The sequence below is a fragment of the Lepidochelys kempii genome, chromosome 28, assembly GCF_965140285.1.
Source record: "Lepidochelys kempii isolate rLepKem1 chromosome 28, rLepKem1.hap1, whole genome shotgun sequence".
Classification (NCBI taxonomy): Eukaryota; Metazoa; Chordata; order Testudines; family Cheloniidae; genus Lepidochelys; species Lepidochelys kempii.
In genome coordinates, this window is record NC_136407.1 from 7,297,949 (window position 1) to 7,310,101 (window position 12,153).

Genomic DNA, 12,153 nt, shown 5'->3' on the forward strand with positions numbered 1-12,153 from the left:
GTCAGGATAGGTGAGAAGCCATGAGTGACATCTGCCGGGAACAATCCTGAACTTGGAAAGCTCACAAGGTCTTTGTAGGGCACATGTTAACGGAGTTCCACCCCCACCTTGCTTAGAGCAGCCAGGAGGCATCAGAGAGTAGAAAGACAGACATTTGTGCCTCCCAACTGACAGACGGAGGCAGGGTCTTCACATCTATCACATACCTACTAGCCAGAGCTTGATATAGCCCCATCTCCTATCTCTGGGCCCTGCTGGTGGCTCCCTAGTAGGAATCCCAACACTCTCCAAATAAAATATATGGAAGAAAGGGGAAGTCAAGAGTAAAGAATATAAGTTAGAAGATCAGAACTGTAGAAAACTGGTAAGGAAAGCTATCCGAAATCAATGACCAAGCAATGAAAATAAGAAGGAAGTTTTACATGTACATTAAGTACAAAATTAATCCCAACAGTGGTAGTGGTAAATTACTAGAGGGAAATGGCAGAATTATCAAAAATAATGCAGAAGAGGTAAAAGTGTTCAATAAATATTTCTCTCCTGGATTTAGAGAAAAACAGATGATGTACTCATATCATAAGATCTTGATGATGACACTCTTTCCATTCCATCAATAACTCACAAGGCCGTTAAACAGCAGCTATTAAAGTTAGACAAGTTTAAATCACCGAGTCCAGATAACTTGTATCCAAGAGTCTGACATAGATACTGGGCAAGAGAATGTAGCAGCCGACACTGGATTTCATTAATAAAGAATTAAAGGAGAGTAATATAATTAGTACTCACGAACAAAGGTTTAGACACAATAGATCCTATCAAACTAACTTATTGGATGAGAACAAAAGTTTGGTTGCAACTAATAGTATTGCTGTAACGTACTCCCTTGTGTAAGGCATATGACTTGGTTCAGCACAATATTTTGACTAGAAAACTAGAAAGATACAAAATAAACACAGCATCCATTAAAAACTGTGATTGTAAATGGGGAACCATGGTTGAGTGGATTTCTTTCTAGGGGGTTCCCACAAGGATTGGTTCTTGGCTCTGTGCTATTTAACATTCTTATTCATGACCTGGAAGAAAAGATAAAATCATCACTGATAAAGTCTGCAGCTGCCACAAAGATTGGGGGTGGTGGTAACTAATGAAGTCTCAGTAGATTCAGGCTCCAGGACTGGGAGTCTGGGAAGTTTTCCCAGCCCTGGCTGGGGGATTATTTCCTGTTCCATAAAGAAGGGATGTTCCATTCCCAACTCCTCTGCCTTGAATTAGGCCCTGCCTGACACTACACCCACATTCAGCACAGTGGTACGATTATAAAATGATTAGGACATCATGATGATGCATTTTGTGCAAGATGGGTCACATGCAGTGTCTTTGGAAAAGTTATAATTTGCTGAATGTGATTATCCTATTTGTGTGCATGAATCATGTTTGTATCTGACTTTACGGACCACATGACATTGAACTGCATTTTGGTCCCAGTAGTTTTCCCACACACTGGACTGGGAACAAAGTTTGGGAAAAAAGGGTTTCCATCTTATGGAAAAGCAACATAAGGTGGGGTGTGACATCATCTCTTGGCCTCTTCCCCACACAAGAGAACTCTGGGAAACACCTGAGGAACAAAGACTGAACTGGGAGAAGTGCTGGTCCCAAGGTCAAGGGATTTCTAGCTTGTGTATGGAAACTTGATGGACTGCTTGTATCATCAGTCAGGGTGAGAAACTGCTCATTCAAATTCTATCCATCATCTATCTTAGGCTATGTTTGAGTTTTTGGTTATTTTCTAAGTAATCTGCTTTGATTTGTTTACTATCACATATAATCACTTAAAACCTATCTATCTTTCTGTAGTTAATACACTTCTTTTATGCTTTATCTTAACCAGCGTATTTTGAGAGAAGTGTCTGGGGAAAATCTCAGCTTGGTTAGCACAAGCTTGTTGTGCATACCTTTCCCATAGCGAGGCCAAGGCGAACTATATTAATGATCTTACATTATACAGATCCCTGTGCACGATAAGATGGTATAATTCTGGATTTATACTATAGCAGGTGTGCAAGGCTGGGGAGCTGGGAAGTTGGCTGATGTCTTCTATCTGTGAGAAGGGCCAGCCCAGCTTGAGTGTTAAAGGGCACAGTGGTTCCCAGAAGCCGCCAAGACTGCACCCCGGAGCTGACGACCCATCACACCCTAGATTACACAAGTCTCAGCAAGTTTGTCACATCCTGTGCCCTCCCTTTCTCCACCCTAGATATTTCCTGCCTCCCACCACCTCTAGCAGCTCCCACCCTCCTATGCATTTACTGCTCCTCTCCCTCCAAGCAGAACCCACCACCAGCTCCCTGATAATCCCTTATCTGAGCCAGCTCCATTGCAGCCATTTCCTTCCCCCTGGGAGGACGGGATGATCTGGAGTGAAACCTGGATGTTATTCTGTAGCCTGCCAGGGTGAGAAGGGCAATGTGACAGAATTAAACAGGGGTTTTGTCCATTCCACAAGACAATTCCCCCCAGGATTTGTCCCTGCTAATGGACATTCTAGGTTCTGCCACACTGTGAAGCACAGAGTGACCTTATTCCAGTACAAGACTAGCCCCCTCCCACAAGGGTTTAACCCTCTGAGACATGGTGAAATCCTCACAGTAACAGAGTCTCTCTTACACTTATCAAGTTTGTGAGCATTACCAAGGTGGGAGGGGTTGCAAGTGTTTTGGAGGATTGGATTAAAATTCAAATTGATCTGGACAAACCGGAGATATGGTCTGAAGTCAATAGGATGAAATTCAATAAGGACAAATGCAAAGTATTCCACTTAGGAAGGAACAATCAGTTGCACACATTCAAAATGGGAAATGACTACCTAGGAAAGGGTACTGAGGAAAGGAATCTGAGGATCATAGTGGATCAAAAGCTAAATATGAGTTAACAGTGTAACACTGTTCCAAAAAAAAGCAAACAACATTCTGGAATGTATTAGCAGGAGTATTGTAAGCAAGACACGTGAAGTAATCCTTCCTCTCTACTCTGCACTGATTACGCCTCAACTGGAGTACTCTGTCCAGTTCTGGGGTGCCACATTTCAGGAAAGATGCAGAGAAATTGGAGAAAGCGCAGAGAAGAGCAAGAAAAATGATTAACGGTCTAGAAAACATGACCCATGGGGGCAGATTGAAAAAATTGGGGGTTTTTTAGTCTGTAGAAGACAAGACTGAGAAGGGGCATTATCACAGTTTTGAAGTACATAAAAGCTTGTTAGAAGGAGGAAGGAGAAAAATTGTTCTTAACTTCTGCAGATAGGACAAGAAGCAATCGGCTTAAATTGCAGAAAGGGCGGTTTAGGTTGGACATTAGGAAAAACTTCCTAACTGTCAGAGTGGTTAAGCACCGAAATAAATGGCCTAGGGAGGTTGTGAAATCTCTATCATTGGGGATTTTTAAGAGCAGTCTGGACAAACACCCATCAGGGATCGTCTAGAGAATACTTAGTCCTGCCTTGAGTGCAGGGCACTGGACTAGATGACCTCTCAAGCTCCCTTCCAGTTCTATGATTCTAGGAACCAAAGGCCAGAGAACAGCAGAATCAAAGGAGTCACTTTGGGAGATTCTTCCTTTCATTGTCCCCAGGGCAGCTCTCTCGGGTTTACAAAGTTATTTGATGCTCCAGCATTTATACAGTCTCTCCTGGGAGTGCCTCCTTTCATGGGATGGGCCTAATTTTAGCTTTTGGCAAAAGTGACATCGGGGACTCTGAGACTTGGCCTCCTTGCCTCAGCACACCTTGTTTCTTTCTGTGGCTCCCCATTGAGTGCAAAGGAGTAGATCCTGACTGTGAGCATAAGAACAGCCCACTGAGTCAGACCAATGGTCCATCTAGCTCAGTGCCCAATGCCAGGTGCTTCAGAGGGAATGAACAGAACAGGGAATCATCAAGTGATCCATCCCCCGTCACCCATTCCCAGCTTCTGGCAAACAGAGGCTAGAGACACCAACCCTGCCCATCCTGCCTGGGACACCAGCAAATGAGATGTTGGGGCTTTTGAAAGATCTAAGTCTTAACTGAACATGGACAAACGCAGAGCTGGAATCAATCTGGCTCACCTGTGTTACTATTGTTAAAACAGGGATGAGAATTATAAGAAAGTGTTTAGACTTGTGAGTTGCTGCCTGGGTTAATATCTGACTAGCTGCATTGTGAGCCTCTGTAAATCACCAGACAGGAGAGAGACTTTACCTATGTGAACTGCTGATTGGCAACAGAATGCATTACACCCCGCCTGGCAAGAAAGGTCCATCAACACCAGACTATTATGGGATATTAAAGATGACAAAAGACTGTTGTTGTGCTCTTGACTTCCCATTAGCTGAGTTCCCAGAAGCTCAGCGCACATGGCAGGAAGGCGATAAAAAAACTCCTACAGAAGGAACTGATGTGTATGCTGCTTGGACTCTGAGGGGCAAAGTTTCTAGGCATAAGCAAGAGATCCCCAGCTCCTTAGCCTGGGTTAGTCCTAAAGAATATGTAGAGCTTGCTTATTAGAGAAGCTTCTATTACCTTTTGAAATTTAAGACTGTAACACGTCTGCATCTGCTTTAACCTGCTTTAACTTTGTAAACAACTCTCATTTCCTTTTAAATAAATCTTAATACAGGTTATTACAGGACTGGCTACAAGCGTTGTCTTTGTTGTGAGGTCTAAGATTCAGCTGACCTAAGGAAGTGACCGGCAGTAACCTGAACACTGCTGTGATTCATGGCGTAAGACAGTGGTTCTCAACCATGGGTCTGGGGCCCGCTGTAGGGCAGTGAGCAAGTTTCAGGGGGGCTGCCACGCAAGGCCAGCATTAGACTCGCTGATGCCCAGGGCAGAAAGCTGAAATCCCAGCGCATGGAGCTGAAGTCCAGGGCCCTGAGCCCCACCACCTGGGGCTGAAGCCAAAGCCTAAGCAATGTAGCTTTGTGGGGGCCCCTGTGGCATAGGGCCCCAGGCAGTTGTCCTGCTTGCTACCCCCTAACGCCAGCCCTTGCTTTTGTATGTGGAAAACCAGTTACTGTGGCCCACATCGGCTGGGGAGTTTTTATACCATGTTGGGGGGGCCTCAGAAAGAAGGAGGTTGAGAACCCCTGGCGTAAGGGTGTGATGATGCTGCCCGTGGGAGCCAGCTGAGGTCCCGCAATTAGGGTGAACAGCAAACAGAACGGGGCAGACAAACCTCAAAAGCTGGTGGATATTCCAATACTTAGATAGACCAAGCCAGCACATGACAGCTTCCATAGTACCTCCCTGGTTACTCAGAAGTTCAAACAACATAGTTCCCTTAAAGTATCCAGCCTCAGGCCTCCATCCAGACACACGTGTCAAACATATGATGATGATTACTGAAAATCTTATTTCATCATATCAAAGAAAAGGTTCTTCCAACCCCAAAGGATCAGCCCCATATCCAGGTCCAATGATAACTTAGATCTTACCCAAAATACATGCTTATAGTCAATTCTTGTTAACTAAACTAAAATTTATTAAAAAAGAAAAGAGAGAGTGTTTGTTAAAAGATCAATATACATACAGACTTGAGCTCAACATCTTGAGGTCCAGATACATAGCAAAGATGAGCTTGTAGTTGCCAAATGTCCTTTTAGAAACAGTCCATCGGTTCTAGTCCGATGTCCATATTCAGGGTGACTCCAGTCAATGACTGGGGATCTCAATCCTTATGGCTTAAGGTTTCCCCCTCTTGAAACCCAAAGTAGATCTGAGATGAAGAAGGATCGTGTCCCAAGGTTTTTATACATTTCCTGCAGCCTTTTGGCCTGAGAAAACAGTAGAATTAATGTGCCCTCTTACAAACATCATGGCAAATAGCAAAGGGTCATTTATCCATTAAACAGTTCAGATACAGGTTACCACAACCTTCAAAGCGATATATAGACCATCACTCAAGTATTTTCCTAAATGTTAATACTCCTTTTTTGATCTTTGAATCAAAGCTATAGCAATAGACAAGACTTGTTTGCTGACATCACAAGACCTGAACAAACATCTACCCTTCTATCTCTAACAATGCAGGCTGCATTTCAAAGCTGTATTCATTTACAGACCTTCCTAACCAGTCTCTAAAGTTCGGCCACAGGTCATGTCAGTCTGTGAGCTAATTAACTCTTTCTGGCCCTGTCACCTTTCAATGAGATACTATATTACACTCATAACGTTAAAGGGACCATCTGTCACAAGGGTGAGCTCAGCTGCGTGGTGAGATCTACGGGATGACCCAAGGGGACTGTCTGTGATTCCACGTTAATGCTGTTACAGTGCCTGAAGCCTTTACACCGGATACTTGGCTGGTGAAATCTACATATCGACCTCACAATCAATTTGGGGTTTGTTCCCTGCTTCTTACCAGTCTGCCTGAGGCTGGTGCTCATGCTCTCGGGTCACTGAAGACAGCATTACAGGGACTATGGGCGCAATGCCACCAAGGGCAATTTGCAGCAACGCAGAGCAGGCTTTACAGTGACACCGGGTGGGACAAATGCAGTATGGACTCAGTCAAGCCCCAGTTCTCCTCCAGTGCACATCAGCATCCCGGCAACCTTCAAAGAGGGTCAGTGATGACGGCTCTCCAGAAGAGCATCACCCGCACCCAATGACCTGCCTTATCTCCTGAGACAGAGGTGAGTGACAGACGATGCACAACGGACCCTGGGGGAGGGGGAGAGAAAGGGATAACAAAACACATTCTGGGGGTCACCGCTCAGGACGTGAAGGTGACAGGCACTGTGGTGGCAGTAAAGGGGGAGGGGAGGGAGTGGGAGCAGGAGGGAGCAGCACCCTCAAAGGCAATGCTGCCAGTGGGTCTCCCCACCACATCAGGGATGGGGCTGATAGGGGGCCATTCCCTGGGCCTGGCTACAGAAGGTTTATTAGATGACAGGAACACAGCTCCAAGCAGGGCTTGTAAGTACAACCAGGACCCATCAGCCAGGTCCCTGGGGGGGGGGGAGGGAAGGGGGGCAAAGGAGCTTTGCCCCCAGACTTGGGGTTCCCTGCGTCTTACCAGCCAGCCCCAAAACTGAAATGGGGGCGGCTGTGGTGCTAAAGTGGGGCACAAATCTTCACTAGTACCCCGCCATCCCAAAAAAGGCTTGGGCCTGCTTTTTGGTTTGGGGAGTGGGCCAGTCTCTGATCACCTCCACTTTGGCTGGTTCCAGCTTTAGGCAGCCGCTCCCCACCCAATGGCCCAGGTAAGATACTTCTGCCATCCCCACCTTGCACATCTCAGCTTTTACTGTTAGCTCCGCCTTCTGGAGTCAGTCCAGTACTTGTCTAACCTGGGACACATGGTCCTCTCAGGTCTGACTAAAGACACAGATATTGTCAATATACGCCCCGGCAAAACTCTCCATCCCCCTCAGTAGCTGATCCACCAGACGCTGGAAGGTGGCCAGCGCTCCCTTGAGGCCGAAAGGCAGGGTCAGGAACTCAGAGCCCCAGAGGGGTGATAAAGGCCGATTTCAGCCTGGCATCTGCCTCCAGCGGCACTTGCCAGTAGCCCTTTGTAAGGTCTATGGTGGTAAGGTACCGAGCTCCTCCCAGTTTGTCTAGGAGCTCGTCAGACCCGGGCATGGGGTAGGCATCAGATATAGTGATAGCATTGAGCTTCCGATAGTCCACACAGAACCGGATCGACCCGTCCTTCTTGGGGACCAGCACCACCGGTGGGGCCCAAGGGCTGGATCACCCCCAAAGCCAGCATGTCCCTGACCTCTCTTTCCAAGCTCTGAGCAGTTTTCCCTGTGACGCGGAAGGGGGAGCATCTTATAGGGGAATGCAATCCTGTCCGCACCCGGTGGACAGTCAGATTAGTGTGTCCAGGCTGGTTGGAAAACAGCTGTCGGTACAGATGCAGGACCCCTCTGATCTCAGCTTGCTGGGCAGGGGTTAGCCGATCAGAGAGGGAAATTGTTTCCAGGGGGGAAAACCAGCTTTTGTTCCAGGGAATAGATCTACTAAAGGGTCATCTCCCTGCTCCTCCCAATGTCCACACATGGCCAACACCCCATTCCCCTTGTCATAATATGGTTTCATAATATTTACACGGTACACCCGGCGCTGATGCGCCCGGTTTGACAGCTCCACCACATAGTTTACCTCATTGAGCAGCTTGACAACCTTGAAGGGACCTTCTCAGGCAGCAAGTAGTTTGTTTTTCCTCATGGGGATGAGAACCGTCACCTGATCCCCGGTGGCGTAGGCGCGGGCCCAGGCCGTGCGATCATACCAGGCCTTCTGCTTCTTCTGGGCTCTGGCCAGATTCTGGCCAGGCCCATGAACTCAGCAAGTTTCTCTCGGAAGGTCAGGACATACTCCACCACTGACTCTCCATTGGGAGTGGCCTTCCCCAATGGTACGCGGAGGCCCAGTTGTGCCGGACTCCACATTTCTCCCACAAGCACCGGAGCAGGGCCGACATGAAGTTGGACCCTTGGTCTGTCAAGACTTCCTTGGGGAACCCCACTTGGCTGAAAATGGTCAGCAGCACATCTGCCACAGTCTCTGCTTCAATGGAAGCTAAGGGCACTGCCTCGGGGTAGCGGGTGGCAAAATCTACCACCATCAGAATGTATTTCTTCCCTGTCCGGGTTGTCTTGCTGAGAGGTCCCACTATGTCCATGGCCACCTTCTGGAAAGGCTCCTCTCTGATTGGCAAGGGTCTCCAAGCCGCTTTCCCCTTGTCCAGGGCCTTCCCCACCCTCTGGCAGGGGTCACAGATCGGCAACATTGCTGGACAGTAGTAAAGACCCCAGGCCAGTAAAAGTTCTGTAGCAACCTCTGCCGGGTGCGCCGGATTCCCTGGTGCCCTGAGAGAGGGATGTCCTGGGCCAGGGACAGTAACTTGTGGCGCAACTTCTGAGGGACCACCAGCTGCCAGGATCAACCTGGTGCAGCTCACAGGCCATCTCAAAGGCATCCAGGAAGTAAGTCATCCATGTCCTCCCCCTCCTTATGCTGGGCCAGAAGGCACTTATCAAAGCTCCGTGGCACCCTGGGTCCCCCATCACTCACTGCAGATAGGGGCTCGCTGCTCCTCAACCTGGCCAACTCCAGCTCATGCTGTCGCCTCTTCTCCTTCTCCTCCAGCTCATGCTGACGCTGCCTTTCCCGCTCTTCCCGCTGCTCCTGCAGTTCCCGCTGCCTGAGCTCCAACTCTCAGTTTTAGCTCCTTCTCCCATTGCAGCCGCCTCAGGTCCAGCGATGGGGAGCTCTGCCGGGAGGATCCCCTGCTGGCTGCAGAGGTCACAGTGCCCTCAGTATTCGCTGGGCTGCTCCTGGCCCTTCCCCTAGGCATAGGTAGGAGGGGTCTCAGGAAGCCCTCAGTAGCCTCCTGTTCACTCTCCGCTGGGACAGACACCGGTGCCTGCGCTGCATCTGCCAAGCTGCTTCCCTCCGAGACAGGGATCAGTTCATTCGAGTGATCTCCTGCCTCCAGCTGGGCAATCAGCTGTTCTTTGGTGAGCCTCCCAATGCGCAGCCCCCTCTGCTTGCACAGCTCCACCAGGTCGCTCTTAAGGCGCTTGCTATACATCTCCTTGCTGGCCACTCACAGGCTTGTGTGCTCGCCATTCCCCACAGTTTCCAGGGAGAACCCCTAGGGTGCCAGCCCTTCTCGAGGTCACCACCTCTTTGCTGGGGTCGAGCTGCAAACTCCTCCGCCCTGGGGACTGCTTGCTGCAATCCCCAGGGGGACCCTGTTACTGCAAAAGTCCTTCTAGCTGGTCACACACTCCCAAGGGTTAACCGCCCCGCCGAAACCACTCCTCTCTGAGCCTTCAGCACACCTGGTCCTTGTCCGTCCCCCTTCATTTTACTGCTCCTCAGTCACTTACTTCAGGAAGCGCTGTCCACGGGGTGCAGTAGATACCACCACTGCCAGCAGTTGTCATGGAGTGTGTGGGAGTCAGGGCCCTGCATCCTCACTTCCTGCGATTCACCGTGACTCTCAGCCGGCCAGTAACACAGAAGGTTTATTAGATGACAGGAACACAGTTCCAAGCAGGGCTTGTAAGTACAAGCAGGACGCCTCAGCCAGGTCCCTCAGGGTGGGGGGCAAGGAGCTTAGACCCCAGACTTGGGGTTCCCTGCATCTTACCAGCCAGCCCCAAAACTGAAAGCCCCCTCCCGCAGTCTCACTCCTCCTTCCCCCAGCTCCTCCTCCAGCCTTTGTCCAGTTTCCCGGGCAAAGGTGTCACCTGGGTCCAACCCCCTCCCAGCTCAAGTTACAGGCTCAGGTATCCTCACTCAAGTGCAGTCATCCCCTGCTCTCCCATCCCCCATGCACACAGTCCTAGCAGAACTAGACGACATTCCCCATTCAATCCACCCTGCTCCCTGCTGCATCACACCTGGGAAGTTGGAAGTGAGGCAGCGTCCCAGACAGCACACCGGGAAGGGAAATGGAGAGGGGACGACGGGCACTGCAGTGAACTCAGCACCCGTCCCGAAGGCCATTGGCAGAAAGTTGTCCTCTCCTGGCCTACGGGAGTCAGACAGTGAGACAGAGATCCCTTGGCAAAGGGTCACTTCGTCTTTGCCAGCAGCTCTCACCTGAGACATGACAAACCCATCACACCAAACACATCTCTTGGAGGATGATCATATGAGGTGTCTACAGAAAGTCTTAACTGGTCAAGACTCATAATAACTGAGAGATCAATGTATGAGTCATATGTACAGAACAAAGCATTTATACTGAAAATCTATTTTATGGACTTGGAATGGAAAATAAATCACTGAGAGGTAACGGGTCCCGGAATTGGCCCATCCACCCAAGAGGGAGTCGTCACTTTTCGCTAGTCAGCTGGCAAGGTAACAGTGCTCAAGTAACCAGCCTTGTTCCATCCCAAACTATCAATGGAAAACCATCGGGGCACCACCAAACAACTGAAACTGGGGTGGTGGGGGGGAAGAGCTGAAGGTAACACAAATTTAATCATCCCAAATCCAAAATAGGAATAGTTTAAAGGTAGATGTTACATGTGTATGGTGTGGAGGGGCAGGCCAGAGTGCATATGGGATGGGGCCTGTTTGGAGGAGGGCTAGGGCATGACTGGAGCAGGAGCAGAAGGCCCAGCTGGAAGTAGCCGTGAGAGGCCCAGCTCAGTGTGCAGATCAGGCTACCTCAGGTCCAAGGTGACATGCACCAGATCATATGCAGCTGTTGCCTGTAATACGTGTGCAGCACCTAGGACAGGAAACAGTTGCTGGCTTCTACAGTGCTAAGAGAGGGCTGGAGGGGATGAACAAGAAGGGGAGGTGGAGCTGGAAATGGTGGCAGAAGGAGGAGGTGGAGAAGGAGAGAGACATTTGAAAGCATGACCATCATTCCCACTACACCATAAGAAAAGGTACAGGAGAGGGAAGCAGTACTTCAGAATCACCCAGCAACTACGTGGAGAGAGCACTGGACAGGGACTATTCCTGGCTCTGCCACGGGCCTGCTGGGTGCCCTTGGGTAAGTCATTGCACTTCTCTGTGCCTCTGATTGCAAACTTGTGCGAGACCCGCAACTGCCTATAGGGCTGCTAACTCCTCCAGCCAACATGGCTCTGTGCAAAAAGCTAGGAAATTCACTTCCAAAAAATGATAATTCAGGATTTAAGGTTGCCCGGAGCCCCTCCAGAAGAAAGATCAGCAGAACTCAAACTTGTAATAATCAGGAAATGCAGAGATAAGGTACACACCAGCGTAATCCTAATTCTGACCCATGGGAGCAGTGACCCTTTCTTTACTCCTACAACACACCTATGTGCACACGGCCATTTGAGATCGTGCCTGTCACTAAAGTACGAGGGAAAACGACAACTAGGGCACACAATAAAGCTCTTTATCTTTGCTAAGACGGAATTTGGTTTTAGGTGAGCTGCACCATACAGGAGCTGCTGACACCTGTTCTACACTCAGACACTGAGCCTGCTCCCCAGAAACAGCCGCACACTTGGTCAGTTGAACACCTCTTCACCCCGTTTTACAACTCTCATCCTTACTCACACAAGTTCCAGTTGACATTCCACATTCACTTACCCATCGTTAAGCACACACACTGCTCTCAGATCCCACCTCACAGCTGACCATTCTCATGGCAAGCAGTCTCC

The 12,153-nt window shown here is 49.2% G+C and overlaps 1 protein-coding gene across 1 annotated transcript in view; it reads right to left on the minus strand.

Moving 5' to 3' along the window:
- Positions 1 to 12,153, minus strand: part of LOC140904194 (uncharacterized) — a 92,575-nt gene that overhangs the window by 4,282 nt on the left and 76,140 nt on the right. The window lies entirely within an intron of this gene.